General features: G+C 44.6%; 1 protein-coding gene and 1 long non-coding RNA gene across 5 annotated transcripts in view; one reads left to right on the top strand and one right to left on the bottom strand.

Moving 5' to 3' along the window:
* Positions 1-19,063, top strand: part of NEDD4L (NEDD4 like E3 ubiquitin protein ligase) — a 322,144-nt gene that overhangs the window by 8,453 nt on the left and 294,628 nt on the right. The gene's annotated exons all lie outside the window — the stretch shown is intronic.
* Positions 10,617-13,019, bottom strand: LOC144586651 (uncharacterized). The gene is made up of 2 exons (XR_013541581.1): positions 11,354-13,019; positions 10,617-11,104 (listed from the first exon to the last, which is right to left on the bottom strand). It is a non-coding gene; the product is annotated as an uncharacterized LOC144586651 (long non-coding RNA).

Genomic DNA, 19,063 nt, shown 5'->3' with positions numbered 1-19,063 from the left:
TAGGAATGCATTAATTAAAATACAATGCATTCCTATGGGAAAACGTGTCTCGCAAGACGAAAATATCTTTGTCTTGCGAGACACCTAAAAAACTCGCAAGACGCTTTTGCCTTGTGAGTTTTTCGTTGCCCGAGGCATTCGTCTTGCGAGATACCACTATATATCTCTTCACCACTATATGGTTCATGTCACCCCATTTTCTATAGGGAGATCAGCTCTAGTCCACTGAGTCACTTGTAGACGGGTGAGGTAGAGTCATTGTCACTACAACATGCACCCATACTGCCCAACAAAGAGTCAAGGTTTCTAAACCATTAGTTTCCCTTCCTGGATGTCCTTAGTTCGTTGCCCAAGGTGCTTAAATTGTTTCCCCTGATGCATATGGCACAGTGGGTCATTCGTTCTTTTTACCCATCCGGAGTCCTTTCTCTTGCTCTCAGGTGTGACCCTTGGGACCCTTGGTCTGGCCTCAGCCTTGTCTGTTTCTTTAGGGTTCTCAGTTATCAGTCCTTTAAGCAAAGAATAGGGGAAGAAGGGGCCCAAAGGATGCTGCTTAGGCCACATATAATGTGGAGTCAGAATCCTCCCCACTCCACTCTGGGGCATCAGCCCAGTCTTCTGCTTTGCTTTCCTTCTCCTCTTCTTTGCTAATTGCCCTGATTTTCTCCTTTACTTTCTTTTGATCCTACTCCTGGTGGGTTGTTCACTCCCTTCTTTGTTTTCCGGCCCCTTTTGGTCCACACAGTCTCTTGGGGCTAGAGAAGAGTTCACACTGGGGTAATGTCCAACAGAAGAAATCCACCCTGTGCCTGGCAGATATCCTTAACAGACCCATGGAGGGACAATGGGATATGGAAGTAAACCCTTCCTGAGTGCCCAATCTCACCCATTTACATTCCCATAGAGCCTTGTCACTCTCGGTCACCAATGCGGCAGTTTTCTTCTTGAAAATTCAATAATGGCAATGGAGGCCCATCTGTAGATAATGGAAACTGCTTTTGTAAATTAATATGTTTCACTGCGTCTTCCAGAATTCTGCCTGGGGGAATTCTGGGAGTTGTAGTTTTAAAAAAACACACCTCCAAAATTCCCATCACTCGTGGGAAGAGTCACCTGTTGTTATTGTATACACTAAAGAACCATCCCCTGTGCTCACACTGGGTGTCTTCTATAATTCTCCAGCTAGCATGTGCACTGATCAGACTTGAGAAGCTATGCTACAATTTCTGACTCATGTTTATTCTGCGTGTTAAGTTTTCTGAAAAATACAAAAAAGTTGGCAGCTCTAAAAAAAAAATGGAATGAGAGAGAGAAGAAAAACCTATGTTAATTGGCCGTGTTACCCAGCATATGCCATGCCTGTCAGATACAGTATAAAAAGCAAAAGGAAAGCAAGTTAGGTTCTTTTATTTTTATCCTTTTTTTTTTTTGCAAAAGGACGTCAGTGCTAACAGCTACTTCATTGTGATTTTATTACAGCTGACAAGTTCACCAGGGTAATGATGGGGCAACCATGTCTGCTAAGATTCTGGTATTTCTAGTGGAAAACATGGTCTAGTGACAGCAAATTGATAGTTTTTCTTCTGATTTACTGTTCAGATAGGGTGTCTTTGCGCCGGCACTAAAACTGCACGCTCTTCTAAGCTGCTGCTCTATCCTTTTGCTGCATTCCAGCCTTACCGTGTTGTGGGGGGCTAATTTCTTGCTATTACTGGGCCACCTTGCATCTTATACTGTCTCTTTCTGTGCTTTGTGGACAGTTTGATAGCTGGTGGAAGCAAATTGTGTGATACCATCCAGTATTGTTTACTGACACAGTCAGAGCTATTACTCAAGCTTCTGGTGTCTGTAAAATCCTGATGTTGATGTCGATGCCTGAGGTTGCAACAGTGCAATACCAAAAATTAATTGTTACTCTGTGCTCTGACACGCCAATGTGGGTGTACCAAGGACACGCCTGGGCACTATGTCATGTGGTTCTCTTTCTTAGTTCCCATGGAAGAAGTCGGAATGCTTGTTGATCACATCCAGATCCCGCTTGTTTGGGGAACAGCTGCCGATTCCAGAAGTCTGCCAGCAACTGGAATGGCTATGGCATGAGAGGGTCAGTTTGGCTACATTGGTCTTGCCCTTTTACCTGATCAGGTACCTCCAAAGGGGAATTTATGCCAGAGGTTGGACCACTCTGGCTTAATTTATGGCAGTCAGGTGGGCAGGATTGTATCTGTACACAGACTGCTGGGGGACTCCTTTGGTAGTGAAAGCCTTGTGCACTATGTAGGGGAGGGAGGCAGAAAGAGGAGAGCACAGTGGTAGAGGGACAGAGCAATACTGATGGAGGAAAGGGGGGGCAGATGCGGTTAGTGAGAGGAAAGTGTACTGTACCGATATGATCACATTGTCTCTTGCATTTTTTACCACTATCAGGAAACCTGGGGGCCGTCTTGGAAAGAAGAAATTTCAAACTGAACATAACGGAGGTGTGTGTGTAGCTGAGAATTTTCCTATTTCCCCATTAGCCTCAGATAACTTGTGATGTTTGCTTTAAAACTGTAAGAAGAGGCCCGCAGCCTTTTCAGATCCAAACCTTCTTTTTTGTTCAGTGCTGGAGATTTGACAGCCTGAAAGCATTTATTTGTTCTGCATTAATGCTGAGAGAACAGAGGTGTGAATGATAATGTGTGGGAGAGAATCTGTGAGCGGGTTGAAAATATATCAGCATTTGTACAGTGTCTAGAGGTATTCTGCTTTGTGCTCTTAGACTAAAGTTCCCCGAATTCTCAGGGCTTTAATGCAGAAACCCGGATCTGGATGCTTGTGACAGCATCATTACTGAGGGGGACTTTTGGTTCAGTCGGAAAGCTGAAGCCTTGCATGCAGTGCATCTCAGGATCGCTCTCAAATATTTCTCTGTGATAGACTGAGAGCAGATTGAAAAATACTTTTGCAAGTTGTTGTTAACCAGGATAGACAATACACACCTGTACAGAACAGAGATGGAAGTAATGTGGTCAGCAAAGTCATTTTTTGTGGCTATCACTTTGTTTGCAAAACAGAAAAGGTTTATTGCCATTCCTGTAATTCTCCACAAGTGGCAAAACCGGCTTCTTTCCATATATTTTGTTGTTGTTTCTTTTATTCTGATTTTGGTGGATTGTTACAGCTTCTAGTTTGTAATGTGGCATCTTCACCTCTGGAGTTTGCCCACTTCTGAAACCACTGCATCCATAATAACCATCCCATATTGAATCCTAAACAAAAAAATAGTTTAAATCCTTCCAGATCAAATGTACTGTAGTTTCTTCTTCAAGCCTTATTGAACCCCATCGAGTGTGAGAAATGTTCGAACGACAGAACGTTAGAGCCTAAAGAGTATTTCATTTTTGTCAGTGAGCTTTTTTGAAAATGTTTAGCCATGGCTTTTCCTGTCTTCCCATAATGTTCAGCTATGTGATATGTGTGTCCTCAAACACATCTGATGTGTTGATATGTTCCATTGTTACATGTACACAAAAAACATTTCACAGGTGCACCATGCAGGGGTCACCTGTACAGCAACATCTTGCAATCTGCCTGATGCAATTGATGTGAGCTGGACTGGAAAAAACTCTGAGGCTATTTTCAGGCAGTGTTATGGTTTATTTTATCATATACCTCTGTTCTTGATGAGGAAAAATACAGAGCTATATACAGATCCGTGTGTCTGTTAGAAGGCTGGATAGCTCTGTGAGATGGGCCGCCTGGCTGTAGAACCAGGGGTAAGGTATTCAGTTCTCCACTGTTCCTTGGAAGAGAAGTGCCACCTGTGTGGCCTTGGGCAAGCCACACAGTTCCAAAATGCACAAGGATCATGAGAATGGCAGACTAGTTTTGCATGCCCTTTACTTAGGAAATCTCGGTGTGACAAACCCAGACCTACTGGGATCTGTCACACAGTTACACTAAGCTGCCACCAACCATTCCCTATAAGAAGTCACACAGACCAGGGATGGATTTTCAAACAATAAAAAGAATAAGGTTTATTTTAAATACACACAGGGAAAAATAAACAATCAGGTGAATAGGATAAAGTAACGTGGCTTATTCTCACTCATACAAGCATACAGTTTGGTTCACCCAGAACCCTTAACTTGAAGCACAGACCCTGAACCTATCAGTTCTGGCTAACCAACAGACACCTGAACCTATCAGGTTGGTACTCTGACACACAGAAGTACCCTGTCTGACACACAGACTCCCACAACAGCTTCTTCTTCCCAGCTGCTGCTTCGTCACAACCCAGTGTCTCACAGTGTCTCTCAGCATCTCATATTTATACAGTACAGCCCCTCCTCCTGATGTCCCGCCTTCCACTCCCCATAGGATGGAACTTTCCCTCCAAACCCATGACAGACAGGTAACATCAGTGCTGTATGTAACACCTCCCCTCTTTATAAGTTGTTTTGTAGGGGGAAAGCTAACGTGCTTTTCACCAAAAAACAACCTGTATAAAATACACAACAACAGTTATACATTCAATATTATACTCACTTATACTTACTCTAAGTTAACCATAGCAATTAGGCATTTTAAACATTTACCATATACATTACATCAATTTACCTTTATTCATACAAACCAATTTCAAAACCAGGTACATTTAACTTTTTGTCATCATTATATACACATAGTCCATGTTCTTTCGCCGTCTTCAATCTTCAGGTCTTCTTGATAAGGCGTCAGCAACACAGTTCACTGACCCTCTGACCACCTTCACTTCAAAGTCATAGTCCTGTAGGTTTAAAGCCCACCTCATAAGTTTGCTATTGTGGGTTTTCATTGTCTTTAACCATTGCAATGGTGAATGGTCAGTACACAGAACAAAATGTCTTCCCCAGATGTAAGGCTTGGCCTTCTGGATCGCGTAGACTATGGCCAAACACTCCTTCTCCACGGTTGCCAAATGTCTCTCACCTTTTTGAAGTTTCCTACTCAGGTAGGACACTGGATGTTGGTCACCATTCTCATCCTCCTGGCACAGAACTGCTCCTACCCCGCTGTTAGACGCATCGGTGTAGATGATGAACTCCCGGTCGAAGTCTGGAGCACGCAGGACAGGATAGTTGATTAACGCCTCCTTCAACCTCTGGAACGCCGCCTCACAGTCGCTGGTCCACGGGATGCGGTCATCAGCCTTCTTCCTCGTCAGATCGGTCAGCGGAGCCGCAATCTCGCTAAACCTCGGGATGAACTTTCTGTAGTAGCCCACCAACCCAAGAAATGATTTGACCTTTTTCTTGGTGGTGGGTCTAGGCCAATCACGAACTGCTTCTATTTTGGCCTCCAGGGGTTTTATCATTCCTCCCCCTACCATGTGACCCAAGTATTTTATTTCTGGGCTACCCAGCTGACACTTGCTGGCCTTTACTGTTAGCCCTGCTGCACTTAACCTCTGCAGCACTAACTCCAGGTGTATCAGGTGATCTTCCCAGGTATTACTGAAGATCCCTATGTCGTCAATGTAGGCCACTGTAAAGTCACTGAGCCCTGCCAAGGTCTGGTCCATCAGCCTTTGGAATGTGGCTGGTGCATTTCTGAGACCAAAGCTCAGGACTCGAAACTCATAGAGACCAAAAGGGCTGCAAAAGGCAGTCTTTTCTTGATCCCTGGGATCAATTCTTAATTGCCAATATCCCTTTACCAGGTCCAATGATGAGATGAACCGACAACCCCCTATGGTTTCAATCAGGTTGTCTAGCCTGGGCATTGGGTAGGCATCAGGAGTGGTTACACGGTTTAATTTCCTGTAATCGACACAAAACCTAATGCTCCCATCAGGCTTGTCCACAAGGACTATCGGAGAGGACCAAGGACTAGAAGAGGGGACGATTATGTTCTCCCTAAGCATCTCGTCCAGCTCCTTCCGCACCTTGTCCCTATAGGGTCCCGTTACTCGGTATGGGGATACTGCCTGCGGGGGTGCATCCCCTGTGTGGATCCGATGCATCACTCCCTTCACTATCCCCGGCTTGTTGGAAAACACCTGTTGATATTTATTAAGCAGCATTTTTAGTTCTTGCTGCTGGTCTTGGGTGAGTGCAGGACTGATCTTTACCTCCTCTGGGTTGTATTTTACTTCCCCTCTACCCTCCCAGAAGGGTAATTCAGCTTCCTCACTCTCAGCTGCTTTTATCGCGAATAAAACCCTCTGCTCCCCTCTGTAGTAGGGTTTTAGGGCATTCACATGAACCACCCTCCTTGCTTGGTTCTCCTCCTGCTCTATAAGGTAGTTCAGGTCTGACATCTTGGAAATGACCCTATATGGTCCTGCCCATTTGAGCTGCAGTTTGTTCTCTCTGCAGGGCCTAAGCCAAAGCACTTCCTCCCCTGGGTCAAAGTGCCTCTCTCTAGCTTTGTGGTCATACCATGTTTTCTGTCTGACCTTCTGAGCTTGCAGGTTTTCTGCTGCCAGCTCTAGATTTCTCCTTAGGTCATTCATCAAGGTGTCTATGTATGTCACAACGTCTTGTGGGTCATCCTGGGTGATCTGCTCCCAAATTTGTTTGATCAAATCAAGGGGCCCTTTCACCCCTAAGTGTGTAGCAAACATTTCAGAGTGACCCCTTTGTAAGATCATGGGGCGATACTTTTCAGGTACCACCAGCTGATTTCTGATCCCATCTCCCCCTTTTGAGATATTCCTCAGGGTTTCTCTATATAAAATCCCCTTTTTCTCCAGAAATCTCACTGGGGTTTCAGGTGTTAGCTGGGCGTCAGTCACCTGTTCAAAACACTTTTGGAGAGTGGCGTCTGCCTTTTGCTCCTGTCCAAATCTGCTGTCTGTGGTTAAGGTTTCCACCACAGCTTCTGAACTCCCCTCTGCTTCCGTCTCTGGCTCATCATTACCCCCCTGAACTGTCCCTGTGGTGGCTTGTGAGCGTGTAATCACTAGCACCCGTTTCACATGTTCAGCCAGGTCATTTCCCACGAGCACGGCTGCTGGCAGAGTCGATGAAATCGCTAGCCGCCAATCTCCCCTCCAGCCTTGAAAGTTGACAGGTACCTCCGCGACTGGGAGTGAGATTATCTGCCCCTCAATCCCTGCTACCTTTATGCTCTCATTCGGGATTATAAACTCCCTAGGGATGATATCTGGATGGCACAGGGTTACCTGGGAACAAGTGTCCCGCAGCCCCCTATACTGACGGTCAAGTATTCCTACGTCCACCCCTGCTGTCTCAAACAACTGAGAATCTGTTTTCACCAGCAAGCAGCGTTTTACCTCCACAAGAGGACCATTTTCCTCAGCCTGATCAGCAGAGGTAGCTGTTCCAGACTGAGTAGCCATGGCAACAGGCTCCCTCAGTGACACTGAGCCTTGCTCTTTCTGGACACAGAACACAGCTTTTGGCTTGGTCCCACTAGAATTCTGAGGCACCATTCCTTTTAGCTGCTTTAATTTCTCACACTCTGAGATTAGATGACCCTTTCCCTGACAGAAATAACATTTTCTGGTGTATTTTGATTCTCTCTCATCTTGTTTTGATTTTCCCTCCAAAATCTGAGGTCTTGGTTTCATGTCTGAGGGCTTCCCTTCACCATGGGCCCCTCCCCCTTGCTGGCTTTTCCTTGGTCCCTGAGAGTACTTGCTGTAGGTTTCTTTGGGTTTACCTACAGATTTCCCCTCACCCAAGGGCTTTCTTATTTGGGAAATAAAATCTGCGATCTCTGCGGCTGCTGCCACAGATTTCGGTTTCCTTTCCCTCACCTGGAATTTCAATTCCCCATGCAGGACTGAATAGAACTGTTCCAGTGCTATCAAGTCTTTAAGCTGCTCATAGGTCTCTGTTCCCTCCTGCGATAGCCATTTCTCAAGCAGCCTCACCAATTGGGCCCCCACTTGGGTAAAAGTCTGTTCTGGTTTTTTTGTGAGGGACCTGAATCTTTGTCTCAGCTGCTCCGCATTTATCCCATGTCTGGCAAACACCAGTTTTTTAAACTCTGCAAAATCTTTCATCAGTTCCTCAGGCATCTCGGCATAGACCTCAGCCAGGCTACCACTGATTAAAGATCGCATGATGATCATCTTCTCAGTTTCCCTCACTGAGAAGTCCACAAACGCTCTTTCCACTAAGGAAAAGAACACCTCAGGACAATCTCCCTTGTGGTACACAGGGAATTTCTTCAGGTCAGCTTTAGACAGTTGGCCTCCCTCAGAATCCCTATTATTATTATTGTTCTGATTCATCAGTTCCAATTTTTTAATTCAAACGCCATTTTCTCTCTCTGCAATTCCCTCTCCATTTCCATTCTCTCTCTCTCTAATTCAAATTGCCGCTGTTTCTCTCTTTCCCTTTCCTCCATTTTTTCTCTCTCTAATCTTTCCTCCATTTCCCTAACCCTCAGTTCATGCTGTTGGGCTAGGAGTATTTTTCTGAGTTCTGGGTCCTGCTCTCCTGTGCTGTCACCTTGCACTGAGCCAAATTCATCCTCAGAACCTTGGTCAATCTGGGGGTCTTTCACTCCACTCATTTCTGCCATCTGGCTTCGAGTCAAGGGCATAATCCCCCCTCAGAACAGGCTGCTTTTAAAAAGTCAAGCCTCAAAATAAAACGACCACTTTTTTCCTTTTGCCTCAGAACCAGCTCCCCCTAGAGATTGCTGCTGTTCTTCAGCACTAAATTTGCAACAGTATCGAGTCAGAGCCTACCCCCCTCTGCTGGGCCTCTCAGCTGGCAAGCTAGCTCGCTGTTGCTACGCAGTTTTGCCTCAGCGTTTTCCCGCCAAAACTAGGCTGCCTCAGAGCACCTTAATCTAAGTCTCCCCAGTTGGCACGTTCTTCTACTAGCGCACCTCCCCGTGAGGTACACCTAGAAGATTACCTACGCGCCTCAGACTGTCCCTGACTAGACCCCCCTTGCTCTGGGCACACTTGCCAAGGCTTTGCTGGACCACTGGACCACTGGACCAGTCGTATCCCACCCGCTGGACACCAATCAATGTGACAAACCCAGACCTACTGGGATCTGTCACACAGTTACACTAAGCTGCCACCAACCATTCCCTATAAGAAGTCACACAGACCAGGGATGGATTTTCAAACAATAAAAAGAATAAGGTTTATTTTAAATACACACAGGGAAAAATAAACAATCAGGTGAATAGGATAAAGTAACGTGGCTTATTCTCACTCATACAAGCATACAGTTTGGTTCACCCAGAACCCTTAACTTGAAGCACAGACCCTGAACCTATCAGTTCTGGCTAACCAACAGACACCTGAACCTATCAGGTTGGTACTCTGACACACAGAAGTACCCTGTCTGACACACAGACTCCCACAACAGCTTCTTCTTCCCAGCTGCTGCTTCGTCACAACCCAGTGTCTCACAGTGTCTCTCAGCATCTCATATTTATACAGTACAGCCCCTCCTCCTGATGTCCCGCCTTCCACTCCCCATAGGATGGAACTTTCCCTCCAAACCCATGACAGACAGGTAACATCAGTGCTGTATGTAACACTCGGAAAGGTTGGAATCAGCTTGATAACACATAACTATTCTTATTACATTCATTTTGGGTGCCTAAAATTGTTACTGGGGAAGCAAATCTATATATATTCTGACTTTGGGACTCAGCCGCTTGAGCATTGACTAGGCATGGAATTTTTGGAATACATGGGCTACAGTTCTCAGAAACCAGCAGGAATTCCCCTAGCCCAGTGATGGCGAACCTATGGCACAGGTGCCACAGTTGGCACACGAGCCATAAGTCTCCATAGAGAAATACTTAGCCGTCCTCTGAGCCCGGATTTTGGCACTCCCCTCTGCTGATGCAGTGGTCAAGCGGAGGGGTGCCGTGGTGACCATTATCACTCTAGCCCAATGGGGGATTAGAGGACCAGTAAGTATTTATTTGTTAATACTGCCCATAGAGGGGGAAAAAACAAGCATTTAACCTTTGCTGTACAGGAGCAGTTGTTTTTTCTAAAACTTCAGCATTCGGGTTTTAATTGCAGTATTGTCACTTTGAAATATATGTTGATTATGTGTTGCAGTCTGGGCACTCGGGTTCAAAAAAGGTTCACCATCACTGCACTAGGCACTCAGAGGCAGCCACTGCCCTCAAGCAGCATATTTTGCAGTATCAGTGTATTTTTGCCATCTATCCATGGCATGGATCCACATGAATTTTAATGTACACTCATCCTCAAATCATTGCCATCTCTATTTCTTCGGTTGTGGCACTGGCATGAGATGTTGGACAGGAAGCTTCTTCAGAGTGGCACATTTTCTCCCCACTTGTACTCTGCAAGGAGCTGTCCATGGAGTGCTCATGGTGTTTGTTGATGATGAAGATGAGGCTTGTCAGGTCTCAGAGAATGAGCTGCTATGCCAAGAAATGGTTGGGCTCCCCTGAATCTCCAGGCCAGGCAAACAAATGGGAGGAGCAGAGGTGGAAGGGAAGGAGCAAGTCTCGTTTATTGTTAAGGGGTGGCCATAGTGTTTGGGTGCCCAACTCCATCCCTCTCCGAATGGCACCAGGGCTCACTGGCTTCATGTGTCTGTCCAACACGACACAGCCACCCAGAGATCTTTGGGTAGTGTGGGTGGCATATAAATTAATTAATTAATTAATTAATTAAATAAATAAATAAATAAATAAATAAATAAATAAATAAATAAATAAATAAATAAATAAATAAATAAATAAATAAATAAATAAATAAATAAATAAATAAATAAATAAATAAATAAATAAATAAATAATATACTTGCTTGGGAGCTCAGACAGGGAGGCCACAATGCCTAACTCCCTCCCTCACACATGCATGGAGAAATATGTTCCCAATTCTTGTGACATCACAAGGCCCCACACCATGTCTTCACAAAGACCCACCCTAGGCATTGGGCCCCAGATATAATGAGGGGATGGGGAAGAGAATCCCGTGACAGCCCCTGACAAACAAGACAGCACTTCAAAACCATTCTGGAAAATTATTTATTGGTTTTGGTAAACAGGCTAAATGGGTATCCTTAGCGGAGACAAGGGCCTGCTTCAGCTCCAGCAGGACGTCTGCCTTCTGATCCCTCGCATCCCCCTGGGGAAGAGGACGCTTCGGGCCCTGCAAGAGAAAGAGAGAAAGAAACAACTAAGGGACCAGCTCGTCCACTGCCATCAACCGGCTTCAACCCAGGCGTATCCACCAACCAATGTTCTGGCAAATTCATCCCGAAGTTCCGCCTGCCAACATCCACTGGCTTCCACCAGGAATATCCACCCATTCGTCTCTTCCACTCCGCTTCTGAAGCCCACACACACACACGCATGCACGTGTACACACACACACACACACACGCACGCACGCACGCACCTTTACTCCACCAGGCATTCACACACACGCCAGGGCTTCCATCCACCGATATCCACCAAACTTCCACCAGCTGGTTTCAGGAGGCCTTCCGCAGGGAGAGTCCACCATCTTCTGTACACCGATTTCCTCCTGGTCCATCGCCAACATCAGCCAGCTTCAAGCCACGGATCTCCACCCGCCTCGAGCTGTTAACTCACAAGCCCACTTAGCAAGTTGAGCTGCTTTTGGGAGAGAATTTGCCTTGGGCAGGAGGGCATTGGTCCCCTGCAGCCACTGCCACTCTCTCTGCCAGACTGCCCTCTAGCCACTGGCCTCCCTTCTGGTCTCCTGCCCTGCCCAGCAAGCCCCTTTTATCTGCCAGCAGAGAGGTGGGGCTCTCTGAGGTCACAAAGACCCAGGAAAATGGGGTTGGGTTCCCAAGGCGACAGCAGCAGCAGCACCCTCGGGATTGGCTGAGTCCTGAAGATGATGTCAACAGTCCCTCTGGTCATGTCATTCATCTACAAAAGCTTGCATTTTGCATGATTTTTTTATTAGTGGCCTATTAATATATCCCCTGTCACTAATCCCTCTGATTGTTCAATCTCCCCATGTTGGCCTTCTGACAGGATTCTAGGCTGGTGCTCCAAAAAGTTATCTTCCAGCATTTGCACGAAAAGGAAGTTTCCTAAGCCCTGAGCTAGGGGGGAAAATGAAAATAATAAATGAATAAGGATGGGCACAATCACACAATGAAGCCTTTGACCCTTTTAAAAGACTTCTTGGTGGACATTTTTTTCTTGCCCTTGCCATGAAAAAGATATTATAAGGAGCCTGTTAAGAAAACAACCTAAGTGTTTGAAACACATATGAGTATTTTAACACCATCCCTGGACTATAAAAGATGCAGCTGTGTTTCAAAGACTCTCCCAGCCTTTGGAACTCCCTCCCACTGGAAGGCAGATTTGCTCCACCAGTAAATATTTATTTGTTAATACCGTCCATGGTGGGGAGGGAAACAAGCATTTAACCCTTGCAGTTCAGGAGCAGTTGTTTTTTCTAAACTAAAACCTCAGCATCCAGGTTTTAATTGCAGTATTGGCACTTTCAAATAAATAAGTTGATTTTGTGTTGCACTTCAGGCACTCGGGCTCAGAAAGGTTCACCATCACTGCCCTAGCCTGATTTCTGGAGACTTTAGTCAAAAAGTCCTTTTGACTTTTTGTTATCCTTTCGGGTGTCTGTAATTACTTTCAGTTGAGAAACAATGACTTCTCTCAAATATGATGAAGATGGAGGTATTGGCTGGAAAGGGCTAAGCTTTCTGGGAAGTCCAAGGCCTTATGGGTTTATCTAGTAGTATCCTGAGAAGCACCCAATATGGAGCATAATAGGCTGGGAGATTATTAGACCCATAATGCCTTGCAGTTGCCATTGTCCAACCACTCTCCTTGTCTTTATCGTGTTTGAGAGAAGCTCTTATGTCTCACCTGGAAGTGATTATGGATACCTGAAAGGACTAGGGGTTTTGTTTTTGTTTTGTTTCTTGGCAGAATTCCTACAGACTTCTGAGGGCTGTAATTCATGTTTCCAAAAATCCCATGCCTGATGCTGACCAGGTATGCTTCCTACATGTCCCATTTTTCATGGATAAGATCCTAATGGTACAGCAGTTAAACTGCAGTACTGGAGCTGCCAGCCAAACTCTTTCATAAGTGGGAAGAGTGTGTGTAGTGCTCTTCTGCAAAACAGACAGCTCTTAAACCTTTTAGAGTGGGGAAAGAACAATGTGTGTCACAGTGTGACTGCTCCCTCTGGAAAATGAGTCTTTGCATTATATAGTTCCTGTCAGCATTCATTACAGTCAAGATGTGACTGACTAGCATCATAACAGTCAGGAACAACTGCAGTCCCAAGAACAGTCCGAATCAGGTCCACTGACAGAATTTAGAGGGATGAGCCCTATGTGAATCAATGGGATAGACTTCGTATTTCCACAGAACATAGAAGAGACCTCAAACAAGACATGGACGGCTTTTGTCAGTTGTATGTAGTGATAGCTCAGTGGTCGGTATCTAGCTGCAGAGCCAGAGGCTGGGAGTTTGATTCCCCGGTATGTCTCCTGTGAGAAGAGCCAGCCTGTGTGGCCTTCGGCAAACTGCACAATCCGAGAGTGCCCCCAGAATAAGGGGATAGTAAACCCCCAGAAGAAGGGGGTAGTTTACTTGGATAAAACCTGAAAAGGGTTCCCGTAAGTCAGAATTGACTTGCAAACACATGGTTATTCTTCTATAGCCTATAATGAACTTTAGAAAGGGAGTCAAGCTAAAGGACACCGATAAAAACGTGTTTTTCAAATTAGAAAAGTGTGTTACACTTTTACGATTTATATTTGAAAGAGATTAATGCAATGAGATGGTATTCCAGAAGACAAGGAACACCAAGTCCTGCTACAAAATTGTCAGTGGTACATCAGAACCTGGGATGGCGACACAGAAACCTTCCAATGGATGTGAAAATACAATAAAGAAATGCTGCATTTTTCCGTGTATAAAATGGCACTTTCCCCTAAAATAATTAGAGGAAAATTTGAGGGTCGTTTTATGCACAGAAGGCAGCAGCAGTTTCCTCCAGCGCCACCCGTGGGCACAGCAGGAACAGCAGGAGGTGGAGACTGAGGCAAAGGAGCCACCATGCTCAGTTGCCTCTCGCTTCTGCCCATTGACTGCTGCCGCCGCCATCAAATCATCTCCTCCAGCGATCGTCTCCTTTGGGCAGGGGACAAGGCGGGGACGTGACCTGGAGGTACCTAAGTTGCACTGGAGGAGGCAATTGGGTACCTCTGGCAAGGGTAAAAATTAAGGGGGTTGTCTTATACATTGGGGGGTCATATACGCGGAAAAATACGGTAGTTAGAGGGAATGATGTATAGGTTCGAGTGTTTTGATCCAAAGTAGGGGGCACTGAAAATTAAGAAGATGAGCTTGAATGGGAAGAAAGCAGATTTCAGCTGAAGAAGAACATCCTGAAGGTGGTTCAAAAGGTGGTGGGCTCTCCTTCTTGAGAAGTTTTAAGCAAAGGTTAAATTCACATTTGTCGGGGTTGCTTTAGCCATGGATATCTGACTTGGCAGGGGTTGTGTCTGATGGTCCTTGGGGTTCCTTCCAGTTTTACAGTCCTATGACGAATCATACTACACAGAGACTAGACAACAATAACAATCAGCATGAGTCCGGAAATTCCTTGAGGCCATCCACCATCTTATCCCAAAGTTTCCAACCCAGGAACAAAAACTGTGAAGACAGCAGTGATTATGTTGTCCAAGGGCTTTGAAATTTTGGTGATAAAGCAGAGAGCCACCGCCAGGCCTTGTTTTGTGTTGCTGTTTGGAGATCAAGCGGGGTTTTTAAGGGCTTGCTGTGGCATCTGTGATGTGTGTAAATCTTCCTCATTCTTTCCTGACGGTTACAGAAAATTATGCTTCGAGACACTAAACTAAAACCTATTCAGGTTTCCCCTCCCCAAAATTGTCATCTTGTGCAACTGAATATCCAGTTTAGTTGTATGTCCTTGATAAGCAAACAGCAAGATTGTACATGTCAAGGATGCAAGTGATTATGTATAACAGTGCTTGTTCCCTCGCTGTGACATAATAGCGAAATTGCTAGTTTGTCATTGTCTCCAAAGTACAGTAATTCTGCATTTTCAAAAAGCTGCTTTTAATGAGTAATCAGCACTTGCCTCTTAACAAATGCATATGTGCAATGTACAGTCAAACACTGTTTAGGAAGCCCTCTTGTTATCTTGTTACGCTGCTACCCAGTACTGCTTACTCCTCTATGTAACCATTATTTAGATCCACTTCTGTCCATAACGTCTGAAGTGACAGACTGATTTCACAAAATTAGATAATGTCTGCTGATGGCTCATTGTGGTCTAGGACCACCATACTTCCCAGATCAGAAGTAAAAAGTTTGGTACATTCCACATGTTTTGGATGATACTGTATGCTCTCAAAACCGAGAATGTTGACCATCATTATTGGAGCTTATGGGAGTTGCACTCTGGAATATCTTTTAGGGTTAGGTTTTATAACTAAGCAGTTGTTTGCGAATAGAAACAATTTTGTATTTTTCTGATTAGGTAGCCTCTCTAATAATTCTGTAGCACTGAACAGAGATCATGTGCTCCGATGCTGGCTTGTTGATATTAGATTCTTAGGGAGCTTATGCTTTTCCTAGATATTCTCATGGTGATCTTTTAGCCTTCCCAGAATGTGCACATGGCAGCCAGACATGGTGAATATGGAATAGAAATGTGTAGCTATAGTGGTATGTTTTTTTTTTACATAATATTGAATTCTAGTATTGCGTGCATGAATCTCTGTGCTCCTGTATTGCTTCCCTGTTCTCTATGCCAACTACAAGGGAGAGCTCAGAACCTTTGCTTCTATTTTCAGCTAACCATAGTAATCTGTTCTGTCCCTGTTTGATCAAAGTGCAGTTTAATGTTAACTGTGATTTATGCTTGGGGACCCAGGTTCGGAGCCAAAAGTTTAGGAAAACAAGCCTGCTTCAGAGCCTGGCTGGTTTATCCAACCACCCACCCCCCCTTCTTCAATATAGGAAAATCAGCTTTGAGCCAAAACATGGTTGCATTTAGTTGAAAATGGAAGCAAAAAGTTGCAGTCTCACAGCTACCCCATAAGAAAAGAGGGCAGACACGAGGAACCAAATGGAAACTTAGCCTCCGTCCATTCATTCTGGCAATTCTAAATTGTGGTTTAGAGTTACATCTAAGTGCAGCCGGTGTGCTTTTGTGAATTATTTCATGCCTCCCTTTTTTCTGTTTGTTTTTCTGGCCAGGCCGCTGCCCATTTCAGTATCCCATAATGCACTGGAGTATATCTATGTCTTGGCAGCAAGTTGGAAAATTTAATTGGGGGTGGTTTTACACATCTCAAAAATCTAGCAGTCAGTAAGACTGCTAGCCCTGTCAGCTGTTTGTTTCAAAGAGAGAGTGAGAGAGTGCAAAGAAATAATTCTTCCAAAGATTGTTTATAGCATCCTGGGAAATCAAAATGGTGGCTGCATGATGTAGATCAGAAGCAGGCTGTCGGGCTTCCCTTGCAACAAGGGGGGGAAACCTAACAGACTGGGGACTATTGAAACCTACCAGACAGGGTACTTCTTGTAGCCAGCCCTCCTTCTCCCACCCTGGCTGCCACTCCCAGTGGTCAAGTGAAGAACATGCATGAGCACCAGCAGAAAGATTTGAGTGACAGGCAAGGTGAACCTTTGCCAACCTTCTCAAAGTTGGCTTCTGCACAGAATCAGACTTGAAGAGGGGACATGGCATATTTTTCTTAGCTTTTGGGGGAAGAAAAGAGAAAAGAATACCAGGCCGATCCTTTTTGAAAACCTGGAGATGGTAGGCGAGTAACGCATACCTTTTCAACTGTAATTAGACTTTAAAATATTTTTAAATGTCAGATTTCAAGCAGAGATGAGTTTGCATTTTATTTATAGCTGCTTACACCCTGGTTCCTCCTGCTATAGCTTCTGCATCTTTCTTTTTTTGATGCTTGAGGTCTTTGGTTGTTTCAATGACTACGAAGTAGGAACGCTGCTAGGCAACCTCATCCTCATGTTATATATACATATCTAGAATGATAAATGTCAAGGTGCCATTTGGTAAACATAACCATTCTATTTCCAGTATTATTCATTCTTTCCCTCTTTTTCAGCGACCAGGTTTTCTCTCTTTCTTTCTCTGTCTCTGTCTCTTTCCCACCACCCCTGACATGGCAGAGTTCTAAGCCAGGAGACTGGAATGCTCTTTCTCTCTGTATATTGCAGACTTGGTTTACAAAGCCACGTTGATATTGCTGTCGTGAGAAAAACATAGTGGAAAGGTGTGTGGGCTTTACTCAGTGCAGTGAAGATCTCGTTTCCCGAAGCATTTAACCTAGCCTTGCATGTAATACCTTGCCTGGTAGTCTTGAGTCGTCAGGAATTTCATATGGGCAAGTGAGCTGGTTTGCAGAAGAGGTTGGATTACTAAAGTAAATTAATTTTTAAAATAAATGTTACAGAATGTCTTTACTGATATAAGAATTTGGGGGGGGGGGGTTTGACCATTTTAGTGGCTAGTTTTGAACAGAAGCTTCCAAGGCTGTATTGTTTAAGGTGGAAAGGGAAAAAAGAGGGTGAAAAGACCAAATTTATTTATTTATTTATTGGACTTATATGCTGCCCATCTAGACACAGGGCGGCTCACAACAAAGAATATATACACAATTAACATATAAGATAGTTATACCATGTAAGATAGTTATACCAATATGCTGGCCCTTTAAAGGTTGGCAGGTTTTTTTCAATGTGAGCTTTCATGGATCAAAGGTATAGTGACTTTTAACCATTTTTTTTTTTGGGGGGGGACCATTTGTCTACTGCCCTGGGATGGTTGGTAATATAGAGAATTCTGGGAGACATTTAGTTTATTTAATTATTTGCCACCTTTCTCCCTATATAAGGGACACAAGGAGATCTTTATGTTCAGAAGAGTTAATTCATAGCAAGTGCTGGCTAACCCCACTGAGTTGTACATTGTCTCACTTGAGATGAATCATATGCTCGTTTCTCACAGTTAGTTCATGTGCAGAAGGTTGAATGGGCCATCCAATGTGAATGTAGGTACAACCTGGGCTCTGATTTATTCATTCAACACAGCACCCTTGGTGTCTGTAAAAGAGACCTGTTTCTGATGCTGTGTAGAACAGCCATGCTCTGGCACATTTGAAGGAGGCCACAGACTGGAAACAATTCTTCCCAAACCAACTTATAAGGTTGGTTATGCAACTTATACAATCCTGACCTAGTCTATATTTATTTCATACTGTGTGTATAAAGGTAAAGGTTCCCCTTAACAATTTGTTCAGTCGTGTCTGACTCTAGGTGGTGGTGCTCATTGTTTCCAACCCATAGAGCTAGCGTTTCGTCCGCAGACAATCCTCCATTGTCACGTGGCCAGCGTGGCTAGACACGGAACACCGTTTACCTTCCTACTGAAGTGGTACCTATTTATCTACTCGCATTTTTGCATTTTGCATGCTTTCGAACCACTAGGTTGGCGGGAGCTGGGACAAGCGACGGGGGCTCACTCCGTCGTGTGGATTCGATCTTATAACTGCAGGTCTTCTGACCTTGCAGCACAGAGGCAGCAGTGGTTTAACAGTTGAGAATGGCAGCTGCAGAACAAAGGTGAGCAAAAATGCTGGTGTTTAGATGTTACTGCACTGCAACCTCAAGGCCCGCCCCGAGTAGACCTGGTCTAGAGGGGCGGGGTATAAATTAGATAGATAGATAGATAGATAGATAGATAGACAGACAGACAGACAGACAGACAGACAGACAGATAGATAGATAGATAGATAAGGCAGCCCTCAGTAGTTTTGCCAGTGAGAAGAAATTCTGGGAGGTGTGTGACAGGAAGAAAGATTTCCGCAACAGTTACTATGAATTCACCTCATCAATTGTGGATGCCAGGAGAGAAACTGATGATAGATATACTCTTAGGTTTTCACAGAGGTGCAGAAAATACCTGTGGTTGTGCTAAACAGGTGTTACAAGCCACAGCTTGGCAATTGTCACAAATTTCCATTGTCAGCCAGTGGGGAATTATTATGAGAGAATGCACTGACATATAAAATTAGTTCTTCTAAATTGTTAT

The sequence above is a fragment of the Pogona vitticeps genome, chromosome 2 (assembly GCF_051106095.1).
Source record: "Pogona vitticeps strain Pit_001003342236 chromosome 2, PviZW2.1, whole genome shotgun sequence".
Classification (NCBI taxonomy): domain Eukaryota; kingdom Metazoa; phylum Chordata; class Lepidosauria; order Squamata; family Agamidae; genus Pogona; species Pogona vitticeps.
This window is presented reverse-complemented; position numbering and strand designations above follow the sequence as displayed.